At 38.4% G+C, this 15,785-nt stretch overlaps 1 pseudogene; it reads left to right on the top strand.

Moving 5' to 3' along the window:
* The first annotated feature begins 1,174 nt into the window (after window positions 1-1,174).
* Window positions 1,175-2,965, top strand: LOC131830389 (pre-mRNA-splicing regulator WTAP-like; annotated as a pseudogene).
* The last annotated feature ends 12,820 nt before the right edge of the window (window positions 2,966-15,785 follow it).

Genomic DNA, 15,785 nt, shown 5'->3' with positions numbered 1-15,785 from the left:
TAAGTCTAACTTCAATTCTGTCTTCTCTGTCCTGTGTTTCCTCCCTACACTTATAGGTAATCATTTTTGTTAGGTTTTAGTTTGTTCTCTTAATTGCTTTCTTTTGAAAATATAAACAATATGTGTACATGTATCCTTCCACCTTTTATACATAAATCAGCATATAAATGCTTAGAGAAGAGCAATGATTTAGGAGTTGGAAGAACTGTGTCTTGGTTTTGCCTGAACTAGCTACTGAATATAAGACTTTGGAACACTTAAATCATCCTGTGGTTTGGTTCCCTCATCTGTAAAACAAGAGAAATCGCCCAGATTACTTTACAGTATTAGGACTCTATATTATCAATCCCTATTTCTTGGGATATACAAATACAGAGATGTAAAATTTACCACACACACAAAAATACAACTTCACCTCTTGCACCTCTTGGCACAGTTAGCTCTGTTTATCCTAAACTAAATACAGGGCCACAGTGGGAAAAATCTGGGCAACCAGTGACCTTAAATTGATTTGAGGTATTTGTGTTCGGAATTTAGCTTTTAATTATGCAAATGGTTGTGTTATTACTACATTTTACTCATGCAAAAATGGTAAATCACAATCCAGTTTTCATAATTGGCCTGTCCTCTTCTCCCCTTCTTCCAGAGAACTATTTTATAGTTTTTTTTCCTTCACATTAAATTCATATCTCCTTCCTTATCCACATATCAATGGATCATCTTACTTTTTTACATTTTCCGCACCCCCCCCAAATTTGAGGCAAATTTCCAAAAACTCCCACCACCACAGCTTCTTACTCATTTGCATCTATGCTTATTAACTTTCTCTTTTCTCCAGATTCCCTGGCGGGAAGTCTCCCTCCCACTCCCTAGAGCGGGCCTCCGCATTTGTGCGTTACAGCTTATCCTTTCACCTACTCCCTGATCTTGCTTTTCCTCAAGCACCATCAACTTCTCACTCTCTATTTTTTCCTACCAGATAAAAAAATATGCAATTGGTCCTCCTTCAGTGTCATTTTGTGGTAGCGAGACCCGCAAATAAAGGGGAGCACCAGGGCTGCGGCAGGAGGAGGAGAGAGCGGGGCGGGGGGGGGGGGGGGAGTGGGGAGTGCAGCCAGCGGGCAGCGCGGCCTTGGCCTATGTGACTGGGTGGCACCGCCGTGGCCGGTGGAGAGGATTCAAGATGACCAACGAGGAACCTCTTCCCAAAAAGGTTCGGCTGGGCGAAACAGACTTCAAAGTTAGGGCACGAGATGAGTTCATTCTAAGATGGAAACCATATGAAGCGTATGTCCAAGCTTTGGAGGGCAAGTACACAGATCTTAACTCTAATGATGTAACTGGATTAAGGGAATCTGAAGGAAAATTAAAGCAACAGCAGCAAGAGTCTGCGCACAGGGAAAACATCCTTGTAATGTGACTCGCAACCGAGGGGCAAGAGATGCAGGAGTGTACTAGGCAAATCCAGTACCTCATGCAAAGTCCAGCAACCTAGCGTTGCCCAACTGAGATCAACAATGGGAGACCCAGCAATCAATTTGTTTTTCCTAAAAATGAAAGGTGAACCGGAACAGACTGAAGACAAACTGGAACAAGCCCAAAATGAACTGAATGTCTGGAAGTTTACACCTGAGAAGTAAACAAGTCACACCCCCCAATCAAGACTTCCCTGACAGCAACGCTTCGAGAAAGCTGTGGTGGGACAGCCAAGTACCGGTTTCCACACCAAGACTCAGACTTTTTGAGCTCCCTAGCCACCTTCTTATACTATCCAGCTTGTAATGGTTACTGTAAAACTTAACCAGATGAACTTTGTGTTTCAGCTTTTTTCTCTTCCCTTGCTTCAGAGGCCTGATGGTGTTGGACTATTCCAAAGAAGTAGCCACCACCGAAAAATTCCCCTTCTAGAACATGTAGACACTTGAGAAATGTTTCTGTTTGAAGAAAATAGAGGGAGAAACTGAAGTCTTAAGTCTGTGGCACACTGTGTCTTCACACAGTTTGGAGGAATGAAAGCCTAGAGATTTAAAATCATGAACTGAACGTGTAAAATTCCAGTAAAATGTAAAAATGGAATATGCATCGCTCTTAACCTTGAGCACAGTGACTTAGAGACACTGTATATCAGTTTTGCCAATAAGACGGTGGACTTCAAGACTGTTGTTGAACTTCTGGGTCAAAACTTAAATGAGCCAAACAGGCCAAAAGTTAATGGCGAAGTGTCGAATGCTTATCCAGGAGAATCAAGAGTTTGGAAGGCAGCTGTCCAGGGACGTATCACACAACTTGAAGCAGAGCTGGCTTAACAGAAGAAATACAGTGAAGAACTTAAAAGCAGTCAGAATGAACTGAATGACTTCTTCAACTTGATGAAGAAGCAGAGGGTTTGCAGAGCACCATTCTAGTTCTTTCAGCAACTGAAAGAGACTTGCCAACAGTTGGCTCAATACCAACAGCAGCAGTCTCAAGCTCTGGCCCCCAGTACCAGCAGGACTATGTCTTCTGAGCCTAAGGCCACAGGTAAACACTGCAGTCGGCAGGCCAACGGAACAAGTAATGGCAGATCCTCCCGGCAGAGGACGTCTGGGTCTGGATTTCCAAGGGAGGGCGACACAGCCGAAGATGACTTTCCTTCTTCTCCAAGGAATGGTAACAAGGCCTCCAACAGCTCAGAGGAGAGAACTGGCAGAGGAGGTAGTAGTTATGTAAATCAACTCAGTGCTGGGTATGAATGTAGACCCTCCCACAGGCAGTGAAAACTCTCTCACACACCACCCAAATGACATAGACTCCAATCATGACCCTCAAGAGGAGAAAACAGTGAGTGGGAAAGGTAACTGTCTTGCAGGTTCCCGCTACGTTCAGAATGGCTTGGACTCAAGTGTAAATGTACAGGGTTCAGTTTTGTAATATTTTTTCCCAGCAAATTTTTATACAGTGTCACTTAATTTGGGAGAGGATGCTGTCCAGAAAATTAATGCATACTTTTGTCACAATTTGCCTTTTATTGTGGGTGTGGTTCCCCTCCTCCCCCCTTTTTTTCCTTCCCCTTCTTTGCTTTAATACCTCTGCCACTTTGGAAATTTTAAGAGTTAGTTAACTTTAATGTTCCTAAAAGGACATTTTGTGTAGGGTCAAGTTATTTTTATGTGAGTTAATGTGAAATTGTAGATGGAAATCTTTCCTTAAAGTATAACACAATGATGTCTGCATGAATCTGTGTCTCTCCTAGAACCTGTGCTGTGTAAGGGCATTCTTACTCATGCTGTTATGATACTTAAGCACCATTCAGACTTAGAGTAGCTGGGGGTTTATGACTGCCAAGTTTGCCCAGTATAGTAGTTTTATCACTAAAAGCTGGACTTGCTGATGGAGTCCTATAGTAGTTTCAGTGTTAATACAGTTTTTCTACCATACATCTGTGCATTTTCTCTTTAGGAGATTTAGGAGACTGAATGTTTAAGCAATTTGTGTGCATAGTTAATCAGCTTTTATGAACTGTTGTATCCTATTAATGCATATTGCTCTGTGATTCCAGTATATCTTATCTGTACTGACCAAACCTAAATAAAGATTTTACTATAACCACCACCAAACATATGTGTGTGTGTATGTATATATATATATGCAATTACTTTTCCCTTCTAAAAACACTCTCTTAAATCACCCCCCCCCCATACTACCCTATATCATGGTCCCTTCGATAGCAAAACTCCTTGGAAAAGGAATCTATATGCTCACTACCTTCAACTGCTTTCCTTCCATACTTTCTCAAACATACAGGAATCTAATTTTCGCTCTCTATATAATTTCTCTTTTGCATAACCAGATGAAATCCTCTCATCTCTACCTTCAGAATGAACTAAGAATCCCAGTACTTCTTAACTTCCCAAATGCCATTAGCCTGGCTTACACCACTATTATTTCACACCTGTGATGTTAACAGAATCCAGACTGGTCCACCTGTTTCTGACCTTGATTTACTGCTATCTATTCTCAAAATAGCTGCAAGATGTATATAGTTAAAACATATCCAGGTTTTAACAGACCTCTCCTTTCTCTGATTAGTGCCCTCTAATGGCTTCCCACCTCAGAATAAAAACCAAAATAGCTATTATGAAGCTACAAGGCTCAGACATAGCTACAGTCATACATGTAGCTTCATTCATACATGTAGAATGTAGCTCACACAAAGCTACATTCCTGACTACTTTTCTGACCTCATATCCCACTGCCTTCTCTATTATTTCTCCCATTCCAGCTCTTTTCCCCAGGACCCTCCCCCCCCCCCCCCCGCCCCCCAGGACCTTTGAACTTGCTCTTCCCTCTGCCTGGAACGCTCTTCCTCCAGTACCTGCATTGCTTGCTTTCTCACTTCTTCACATCTTTACTTTCCTGACTACTCTATCTAAAACTTCAAACTGCCATTGTGTTAGTCAGCTCAGGCTGCCATAACAAATACCATAGACTGGGTGACTTAAAAAACAGGAATTTATTCCTCACAGTTCTGAAGACTGGAAGTTCAAGATCAAGGTGACATCAGGATCAGTGTCTGCGAGACACCTCTTCCTGGCTGGTAGAAACGCCTCCTTTCTGAGTACTCACATGGCCTTTCCTTGGTGTGTGCACATGAAAAGAGAGTGAACTCTCCTGTCTTCCTCTTTTTATAAAGGCAATAATCCCATCAGGAAACCACCTTCCTCATGATCCTACCTAAACTGAATTACATCCCTAAAGCTCCACTTACTGAACTGATTGGAGGTGAATTTGGGGGGGAACACAAACATTCATTCCATAATAGCTTTCTCCATTGTATTTCATAGTCCCCAGTTTTATTTTTTCCTATACACTCGTCACCTTCTAAAATAGAATATATCTTGCAGATTGTATTCCCCATTAGAATTATACCTCCATGAAAGCAAGGATTTTCAACCTTTTATTTATTGATTCTCTAGTACCTCAAAATATGCCTGGCACGTAGTAGATGCTCAGCAAATATGTGTTGAAAAAATAAGTGCCCAGAAGGCCTTAGAAGTTCAAGTAGGCCGTAAATATAAAAGAGATGGAGCCTTATAAGGGAGAATCTGCTCAACTCTGAAATAAACAATGTACTATGGGAAATCGCTATATTATGTTCACATCCATAATTGTGAACATTTTATAGCACTCAGTGAATTTTTGAATTAAATCCCTCTTAGAAAAGATATCTAATTGATAAAACTACAATGAATAAATTAGGCTATCTGAAAAGGGAGTAGTGAAATAATTTAAAATCCAATGCTGATATGGGCATCTGTTTATTATAAAACAAAAGCTTTTTTTCCTTTACTTTAAAATAAACAACTGTGACAAATTGGCTCAATATTTCCTTTAGTTATGCTCATAATATATTTTAAGCAACATAATAGGCTTACATTACCCATCTTGTTTTCAATATCCATATGGCAACTGTTATGTAAATGTTCTTTAAAAATAAATGATGCTGTTTAGTATACAATGTATGTTGTTTGCTACTAAAACCATGATTATGTGAAAGAAAAGAATCACTAAATCAACCTAAGAAAAGTATTAAATTCTAGGAGAACTATAAATAGGAAATAACTGATACTATTAAACTAATGTCAGAAACACTTTACTTGAATTTAGCAAGAAGGCGTAACTTAGAAGTTTTAAGTTGATAATAGAACACATTTTCTGTTTTTGGAGAAATACAGTTTATGAAAGTCACTGAAAACTAGTTGTTACAAAACTGAAATCATATGATAGGAAATTATGAGTGAGGTAACCCAGTATGTTAGTTTGTTCCTCAAAAACCCAAATGAATGTAATAAGGAGAGGAGCTCTTGCGGTTATTAATGGCTATTTTAAATATTTCAGAAAAAGTAACAAAGGGGTAGAAGTATTCTCAAAATTATTTTTATTTTGTGGATTTCAAGCTATAAGAATTTGGGATACTATTTGTAGCCTACTGAATTGGAAGAGCTTTATAAGATACTGTAATTACACAACAACATGTCAAGCAGTTAGAGACCACACTATAGATGTACCTGCATCTCAGGCAGACTCTTCTAAGGGATCCTTGAAATACTCTTTTTAACTTAAAGGTGTTCTGCCATACTCAGTTATGGACACGTAGAACCTTACCATGTAGTTTAATTCCTTTTTAAACCATGCGCAAGTGCAGATCTTGCAGGAATAAGGAGCTTTCCCATGGTCACATGAGCCAAGTTATATGAGATCAGGACTGAAACCCATCATGTCAACCAGTTAGATTCACACATACATATATGTGTGATTTTATTTATGCAGCCTAACTTCATTCACAATGGGGACAAAGCCAAGTTCATACACATTTAATGATAAGTTCAGTGACATGAATATTTGGTTAGCATGGGATCTTCAACTGTTTCCTAGGGCACCAAATTTTCTTAGCAGCACTGAGAACCTGGGATGATAGTGATACACATTTTTTAAGGCTGATGAAAATGGTGGAGTCTTTTTTTTTTTTTTTTTTTCCTTTTTTGGTAGCTGGCATTTAGGATAGATCAGAAGCAAATAATGACTCTGGCTGCAAGCACAAGTACTTAAAATTGTCCTATAAAGCTAGGAAACAAGAAATAGACAATAGCATATTGGCTGCCTCATTACCTCCCGCATACCAGCAGAGATAGGGTGGGGGGGGGGCATGCCAGGATATTGTCATTGACAGAACTTTTTAAAATTCAAGGAAAGAATTTTAAATAAGAAGTAAAGAGGATATTGCTAAAAGTATGGTTTATCACAATTTTCAGGTTTTCTATGTTTTAGAACATATGACTGTCTTTCCAAATTTTAGGACTATGCATAAGTCTTCTATCATTAACATCGTCTACAGATTATATTTTGCTTTTTATAATTTCTGAAGATAGCCCATTTAAAATCTAAATTATACCAAGATTTAGTTTAAACTAAAGGGTAGTAGTTCATCAATATTGAATCTGATTTGGGAGACCCTTGTCTTCTTTTCCATGCGCTCTTAAGAGAGCAATTCAGTAACTCCATAAAGATGAGCTTCTCCAGGTGGGGCATCTGCCTTTTGTATGTTAATACATTTTTCTGCTTATCAGAGACACAGTGATATGGGAAACAAAGGCAGAAGAAAAATTATTAAATGTCCTTACTACACAGAGCCCACTAACAAGTCTTAGAAACAGGAAGAGTGACATTCCTCTAGAGATTCAGGGGCCTCAATGTTAATACTTTGTTAAGGGCAAAAGGCAATCCTGGCCCCAACCACCCCTCCCCGCCCCCACCACCAAGATCCTGTAAATCTATTTTAATGTATAAAAATTCCTTTGGAAACTTCCTTTATCTCCAAACCCCTCAAGATATGTGTTGATAATCATCCCCCAAGCATAAGGCCCACTGATATACATCTGAAGGGTCTCATGACTAAGGTTTTATTAGACAGTAATAAATGACCTTTTCCCAACAACAGCTAGCTCCCTCAAGGTCCTAGAAACCTTGCTTCCAAAATACCTTAGAGGCTTATACTACCCCCTACCCCTTCCCAACTTGAAAGTATATAATGGGCCACTCTTCATGAGCCCTTTGCAGCTATTTCTGCCCATGGGTCCTGTCCCCGTGCTTCAATAAAATCACCTTTTGCACCAAACACGTCTTAAAAATTCTTTCTTGGCCATCAGCTTGGAACCCTAATGTCTTTCCTACATCATATGGAGCCCAACACGTTTGTGGTTTGGGTCAAGGAAGTGAACTTGTAAAAGCACAAGAATATGGGTTGAATAGTGAAGGATCTTAATGATATCCAAGGGTGTGTGTGTGGGGGGGGGGGGGATGCTGCTGATGAATTTTGTAACCCCAGTACACACCAGGCATTGTGGTGAGGGGTCCTGAGAGTGGATTAGAAAACTGAATGTCAGCCCTATGGGAATGTCCTTCTGCACAGAAAAGGAGTCTAAGAAACCTGAAACTTGCTCCCATTTGTTCTTCCCCAAACTTAGAATGTCATAAAAATTCAGGTGGTTTGCTAGATTCAGATACAAATAACAACTCTATGGACAAAATAACAGCTTGTGATTTAAAAAAAAGAAGAAAAGACTAAAAAATGCTTACTCTTTCAAAAATAAATAACTTTCAAGTTGAATTTAGAGGATGAGATATCAAATAGATACTCTTATTTAAAATATTTCTTGCTTGTTCATTATATTTAAGAAAAAATAATATAAAACAAACTTGGAGTTGTAATGAGACTACAAGTTTCAAAAGAAATGCATTTTGGAATGTGAGATGATCCATCAAGAATCATAGGGGAAACCACAAGGACTTTTAAAATACTAGAATGAAATACTAGTGAGGACTATTGAGCTTGCCCAGGAATTCTTTCTTGGTTATAATGGATATGCTAGATTGGTTCTTAAACACCATTTCAATCTCCTTCTAATAGGCAGAGGCTGGACAAAAATCCCAGATGTGCTGGAAATGAGGATTGCCAGATGTGACTTAAGTCCTGCCAATCAGATGCTCTCAAATGACACTTGCATTCAGAACTGATTTAACCTAAGAGCAAGGCGTAGTGTGTGAGACATTAATTTTGTGGATGTTGATTTAGCAAGATTTGCATGCCTCTGGAGCCAACAGGGGCAGCGGCAGGCTCTTGGACTCAGATTATAGCTAAGGCAAGAGTGACTCTGGAATCAGGAGCTGGCTCTTGAATTCCCTCCCACAGTCATAATTTTCTTGGCAGGTCAGCTCTAGTATGTGATTCTGGGAGTAATTGCTGAAGGCTCAAGTAGAGCCTGCTTCTACAGCTCTTTTTACAATTCTATAAATACTTTATTCTCTGTATTAAATTATTTTCTAATTTCCTATTTTAAAATTTTTTCCTGCTTAAAACAGCTAAAATATTTTCTATTGCCTGCAGCTGAACTTCTACATGATAGTAGACTCTATCCTTATCATATGCTTTCAGTGTAGTTCTGCCAGAAGGGCTTAGCAAAGGACTAAGGAAACTGAAAACCTAGGTCCTTACCAAATATAACTGCTCTCTTCCTATTGTGTTCCCTCTAGAATCAGAATAACTACCACCTCTTTGATCTCTGGCAACTTACCTGACCTCTTTGTGTCTGAGAATAATAATGTCTACCTCATAGAGTTATGAGAATTAAATTATGGAAGTGTGTAAGCCACTTAGCATAATTCCTAGTACATAGTAAGTTATCAGTAAATGAGATATGTTAGCATTATTACCTCTATAGATCTTCTGTCATTTGTAATGATCCATACATGAGAAATGGTTTGCATACACTTGAGGGAAAGAACTAGGCTTTATTCATTCATCTTTCTGTCTCAAGAGCCTATCACAAACCTTGACATTTTGTAGATATTTAATGTTTCCTGTTTCTAAATAGTCTATGAGTTCACAAAGTTTTTTCAAAGTTCTTAAGGTATTTTATTCTTTTATTTTCTTCTGGGAAATTAGAATATGCTTAACCCTTCATGGAATCTTACTTGAGAGGGACAGATAGAATAAAAAAATCTAAAAGAAGCTTTGTATATTATCCATTCAGATCCAGCACCTCACTCATGATGCAAGTTTAGACCCAAAGTTACTATTCTGTGCTAAAGTTCACAAATCTCTAAACCTGCAACCAGTTCTCTATAGTCGCCCTATTAGGTTTTTCTATGACATTACATTAGGTAAGATATGATCATTAAACTCTTGTCCAGCCCTGAGAGTCTACAATTTTAAGAGATGAATTTTCAAAAATTACATCATTTGGATGTATTCTTCAAACCGTATTAAAAACTTTCACACTTTTCTTAATGATATGATTGTATCTTACTTTGATTACTGAAGACTGCAACAGCTGCACTCTGAAATAATACAGTGACATCTCGAAGTAGGGACTTCCCCTGAAACTAAATAGTTCCAGTGTTTAGAGGTCTTAGGTTTTCTTTTACCATTTTGTGTTCAGTTCCTTTTCTCACTACGAGGCATTTCGCTGTCTTTCCCTGTCGCCATCAATAATCTGGTCTCCAGAAACTCTCGCCAATTTTCTACTAATCTTCAAAGGTTCAGAAAATCAGAAGTTAAAAAAAGAGTAAACTGACTAGGAGTGAGAGCTTATAGGATTTTTCTAGGGATGAATATGAATTTTAGTGGGTAGACCATTTAGTATTGGTTTTGGCCCCTTAGGGCTTGTTTCTCTCCTTATTCTGATTCACTGGAGTTTTGATAATTGACATGATGAATCAAAGAACCATGTGTCAGAATAAGTATCAACACTGAAACTGCAACAAGATCAAATTCTGATAAATTAATTTTCTTTCTTTTTTTTTTTTTTTAAGATTTCATTTATTTATTTGACAAAGAAAGAGAGAGAGCGCGCGCACAAGCAGGCAGAGTGGCAGGCAGAGGCAGAGAGAGAAGCAGGCTCTCCGCTGAGCAAGGAGCCTGATGTGGAACTCTATCCTAGGACCCTGGGGTCATGACCTGAGCTAAAGGCAGCCACTGAACTGAATGAGCCACCCAGGTGTCCCATAAATTAATTTTCCATGTAATGTAAAATGCTACAGTCACTTTGAAAAATATTCCAGCAATACCTCAAAAAGTTAAACAAAAATTATCATTTGATTCAACAATTCTACTCCTAGTTACACAACCAAGTGAAATAAAAAACATGTCCATATAAAAACTTGTACAGGCATGCTCATAGCTATCATTATCCCTAGCAGCTAAAAGGCAGAAACAACCCAAATGTCCATCAATGATGAACGAGTAAACAAAATGTAGCATATCCAGATAATGAAATATTATTTGACCATAAAAAGAAATGAAGTATCAAGACATGCTACAATATAGATAAATGTTGAAAATATATGTTGATGAAAGAAGGAGGTCACAAAAGACCAAATATCATATTATTCCTTTATATAAAATGTTCCAAATAGGCAAATTTATGAGACAGATAGAGGGTTATGGTTAGCTGGGGCTGTGGGCTGGGGTGGTGGATGTTGTAAGGCAATTGTGAAAGTGATAGCTAAAAAGTAGAGAAGTTTCTTTTTGGGTGATGAAAATGTTCTAAAACTGACTGTGGCAATGATTGCACAATTCTAAATATGCTAAGAGCACTGAATTGCATATGTAAAATGGGTGAACTGCACAGTATGTGAATTATAGTTCAATAAAGCTGTTACCAAAGAAGTCTCCATGTAGCAAAATGATGATCATATCTCCAGGTATCATCCATCTACTTCAAACAATATTTTATTCAACAAACTTAGAGTCAGTTCTTTAAAGCTTATTGTAAAAAGATCCTGAATGTAATAGTATTTTGAAGAAAACAAATGCTTTTCTCAAATTGCCTATTCATATAGTAGGGAATTTGGCCAAATATCACCACTCCAAATTATCACCACTGATAAATAGTAAACTTTTACATGAATGCCTTGTGTTCCATGTAATTTTTTGGTTTCATTACGAAAGACGTCACTGACTGAAATCTCACAGAGTAACGCAAACAGGATTTCTTAAATTAAAGGCAGGAAGGTTCAATAGCAGAGAGATGATTAATCAGCACAAAAGAATTCCTAACATCCTGGTCAACTCTAGTTAAGTAAAAAATTTGCTTCTTTTCTTTTTCATTGTTACTGTAGAGATTAGGCAACTGCAAGCACATGTGGTTTGGACAGGAAGCTTCTTACATTTCATCAGAAACAAAAGGCCAGAGGGCAGGGGCACTGAGTCGGGGGCAGGATTGCACTGCAGAGGCCAAAGTCATGTTCTTGGTCGCGTCAGGGGTGGCTGGCTGATGCTGGTGACTCATTTGGGTCTCACAGGCCTACATTCCCCGTTTGTTACAAGTTTTCAAATTAGGTCCTGGAAAAAGATGTATCAGCTTATTGACCTGAGGTGCTTTTCTGAAAGTCTCCACAACAGGATTCTCACCTTCCTGCATTGTTATTAAAACTTTTTTTTTAAAACAAGACAATAAAATGACATTTCATTATCAGCTAAGTTTAATAGGGGAGGATAGGGGGAAAAATTGTTAATGGTTCAATCTGAACTGTCTAGAAGCAAATAGTTACATTAAGAATAAGTGTGTTTTAGCTACAAATCTAGATTGTTTGAAAAAATATGCTAGAAGTTGATAAGAAAACCTCAAAATAATTACCTACACATCCTATTTTTATATAATATTGGATATTTTTCTTCATATGAAAAATTATGGCTGAGGGAAACGCTATCACAAGAAACCGTTTCAATGTGTGTATGTATATATCCGTGTGTACATATGTTCATAACTCAGACACACAGTATTTATAAGAATTCAGCTACTGCAACAGGGCAGGAAGTGAAATTAGCAACATTACCAAGTGGTCTAAATGTCTCTCAGGTGACAGGCTATTCAGAATTTTAAAAATTAAGGTAATTTTTAAAGTAAGAAGTATAGTTTGCTAATAAAAGCTTCATATTCATGTTGATCTTTTGCAAGACGTTCTTTTAAGTGATTATTTAAATGCTCTACAATGTAATGCATACCATTTTCTAGACTTCAGTCCTGTAACACTGGGTGTCAAGCTATTATGCAGAAGCATTCTGAGACACTCCTTCCATGAAATGTCTAATGCCATTGCACCCATGTCCCATGCAGTGCAGAGAATCCATTTTCAGTTTTAACCCTAAGTATAAAGTGAGTAATTTTTGACAAAATGGATAAAACACCCCTCTACTTGGTACAGCTCTAAGGATGCTCTAAGGCATTCTTGATCCTAAATCCCCATCCCAGTTCCTCTCCCACCTCCAGCCTAGTGTGCTGATCCTACAGGAAAAAGGCACATGCCAAATATTCCCCACATCTATTTTGTAATTATGTGGAGAACACTCAGGATGTAGAGCAAGAGAGTTCCATCATCACACTGACCACTTGGGGTTAAGAAACAAAAACTGAGCACATGTTACAGGCTGGTCATATGGACCCGGGTCAGCTCCAATGACCTGTGACTCAAGAGAGGAGTCCATTCCATTAGCCACACTCTGGGAGAGGTGTCCGCAGTCAGTGGTAAGCTGGTTCAGAAGAACTATCTTCTCCTGTTCAACTGTGAAGTTGGAGTATGAAGTTCCTGTTAGAGGATTCTATTTTAGCAAGGGGATTTGGCAATATAGTAGCAAATTCTTATTCTGTCTTTAAAAATCCTATATCAGTGAGAGCAGATATTATGTGGAACTTTTATCTCATAAGGAGCTGTGGCATAGCTTCCTATTATATATATAATGTAAATGCTAAATGGCTGGGGAAGGGTGCTAAGAATGATCAGGCTATCCTATTGAAAGTCTGATATTTCCTAGGAAAACATGCATTTTTCATGTTACTTTATAATATTTAGACTAATTATATCAAGAAAGTCCTATTTATTTAGGTAAATTCACAAACAATTGGAATAGTTGATTAATCCCAAGGGCTAAATTGCATAAATCAATCAACTTATGGGACAATTGGAAATGAGGTTAGGGCAGGAACTATGTACACATTAAAAGTGAACTAATGTAAACTGAAGTGCTTTAAAGCAGTATACTTGCTCAAGGTAAGATATTATTATAATAATTGAAGAATATTATGGGTTTAACATCATTACTAACTGATGATTTAATTTTAGAAGCTTGCTAATAAGAATTATGATAAATACATATTTTTGTTATATGCAGACTTTCTTAAGGATTATGCAAATTTCCTTTTTCATGGAACTTTTTTTAAAGATTTTACTTTTTTTTTTTTTTTTAGATAGCACGTGAGTGGTAGGAGGGGTGGTAGAGGGAGAGGAAAAGAGAATGCCAAGTTGACTCTCTATTGAGTATGGAGTCTGACACAGGACTTGATCTGACAACCCTGAGTTTATGACCGGAGTCAAAATCAAGAGCTGGATGTTCAGCTGACTGAGCCACCAAGGCGCCCCAGCCATGGGGCTTTTCTTAAGTGTATAGAGAAACTTTTTTTTTTCCACTTGAATACAATAAAGATGTCCCCTAATCAATAAGCCTGGGGTCAGCGTCATCACTCATTAAAAACTTTTTTAATTCACTGCTTAGGAATCAGCAATTTAAATTCTGCTATTCTGAAAAACTGTGGAGAAGTAAAAATCTTTTTTCCCCCTATTCTTTTCTTTTCTTTCTTTCCTTTTTTTTTTTTTTTTTCCCCTTAGTTATATCTGAAACCAGTAACATCCTTAGACTCACGAGGCATCCAGAATATGATAGGACAGTGTGCCGAGGGACATGCATCTATTAACTCACTGGATCCTCATGCAAACTTGAGGCAGGTAGCAACTCCAGTTTACAGATGAGAAAGATGAACCCTCCAAATTATCCACCCTGATTAAAAATAGGCAGTTCACAGCTCTGTGTGTCTCCAGGTGAATCACCTCTTTGCTTCTCTCTGGATTTCTCTGTGCTGTAAGTACATTCTTTGCTGGAATATTGCCTTATAGTCTCATATACGGGAGAGCAGAGGAGGGAAGGGGAGCAGAGGGGAGAAGAAAATTGGTAAGAGATGCTCATCTGTCAAGCTTCTGCTTTCAGAATTCTCCCTTATGTACTCCCTGATTTTGTCTTTGACCTTCCTGGAATGGATGATCTCATTCTTCATGTGTGATTCCTAAAAAAGTGTGATAGGCAGAAGAATGGCTCCAAAGATAACCAAATCAAACAGGCTGTGAAGAAGCTCTATGACATTGCTGTGGCCAAGGTCAACACCTTGATCAGGCATGATGGAGAGAAGAAGGCATATGTTCGATTGGCCCCTCACTATGATGCTTTGGATGTTGCCAATGAAATTGGGATCACCTGAACTGAGTCCAGCTGGCTAAATCTAAACACAGTTTTTTCATCATTAAAAAAAAAAAAAAAAAAAAAAAGTGGAGGAGGGAGGCGAACAGATTCAGAGAGAATTTTGAAGCTGGAGGAAGGAACCAATAGCCAAGGAATGGGAGCAGCCTCCAGAAGCTGGAAAAGGCAAGGAAACAGAATCTTTCCTGGAGTTGCCAAAAACAAACTACGTCCTGCCAAATTCTAATTTTAGTCCAGTGACATCTGAGTTGGACTTCCAAAGAACTGTAAGATAATAAGTCTAGACTGTTTTAAGCTACCACATTTGTGTAATATATTATAGTAGCAATTAGAAAACTAATATGTAGAGCCAGTCCAGTGTTCATTGGGGTCCAGGAGTCCAGGGGGCAGAGAGAGCATCTATCAACCTCTCCCCACTCCTGTCCACTTGTATATTTTTTAGAGATGGGTCACTTAGTTGAACCAAGGGAAAACAAGGGCCCATGGGGATATGCTGTGTTTCCCTAGTACAATCCAGAACTGCCCTGACAACGAAAGACCTACTCATCCTGAAAGGCCAAAAGGTACAGTTATGTGAGGATGCTTAGAGGACAAACACCAGCAAAGAGTTGGATTCCTATCAACTATGTTTATAAGTAATACCAGGGAAGAAAGATGTGAAAGTTAGGGTAATTTTTCCATCCTCAAAAGTAAAACTTCTCATGTAAATATAGGTAGTCCCTGTCATGTAAATAAAGGTAAGATGGCATGGCAGGTTTTCAAACTCTGCTTAAGCGAGGGTAGCATAACTGTTATGGGCTTTGGAGTCTGAGCCTGATGGATCAGAGATCAAGACCCTGCTCCACCCACTAGCTGGGTGACGTGAGGGATCCATGTAGTCTTGAGAGAGTTCGAGCAGAGAGCTGAAACTCAAAGGTTTCTAGTTACCACCTCACCCACT

Source organism: Mustela lutreola, chromosome 4 (assembly GCF_030435805.1).
Source record: "Mustela lutreola isolate mMusLut2 chromosome 4, mMusLut2.pri, whole genome shotgun sequence".
Classification (NCBI taxonomy): domain Eukaryota; kingdom Metazoa; phylum Chordata; class Mammalia; order Carnivora; family Mustelidae; genus Mustela; species Mustela lutreola.
Note: the sequence above shows the minus strand (reverse complement) of the source record. Positions and strands in the feature narration are given on the sequence as shown.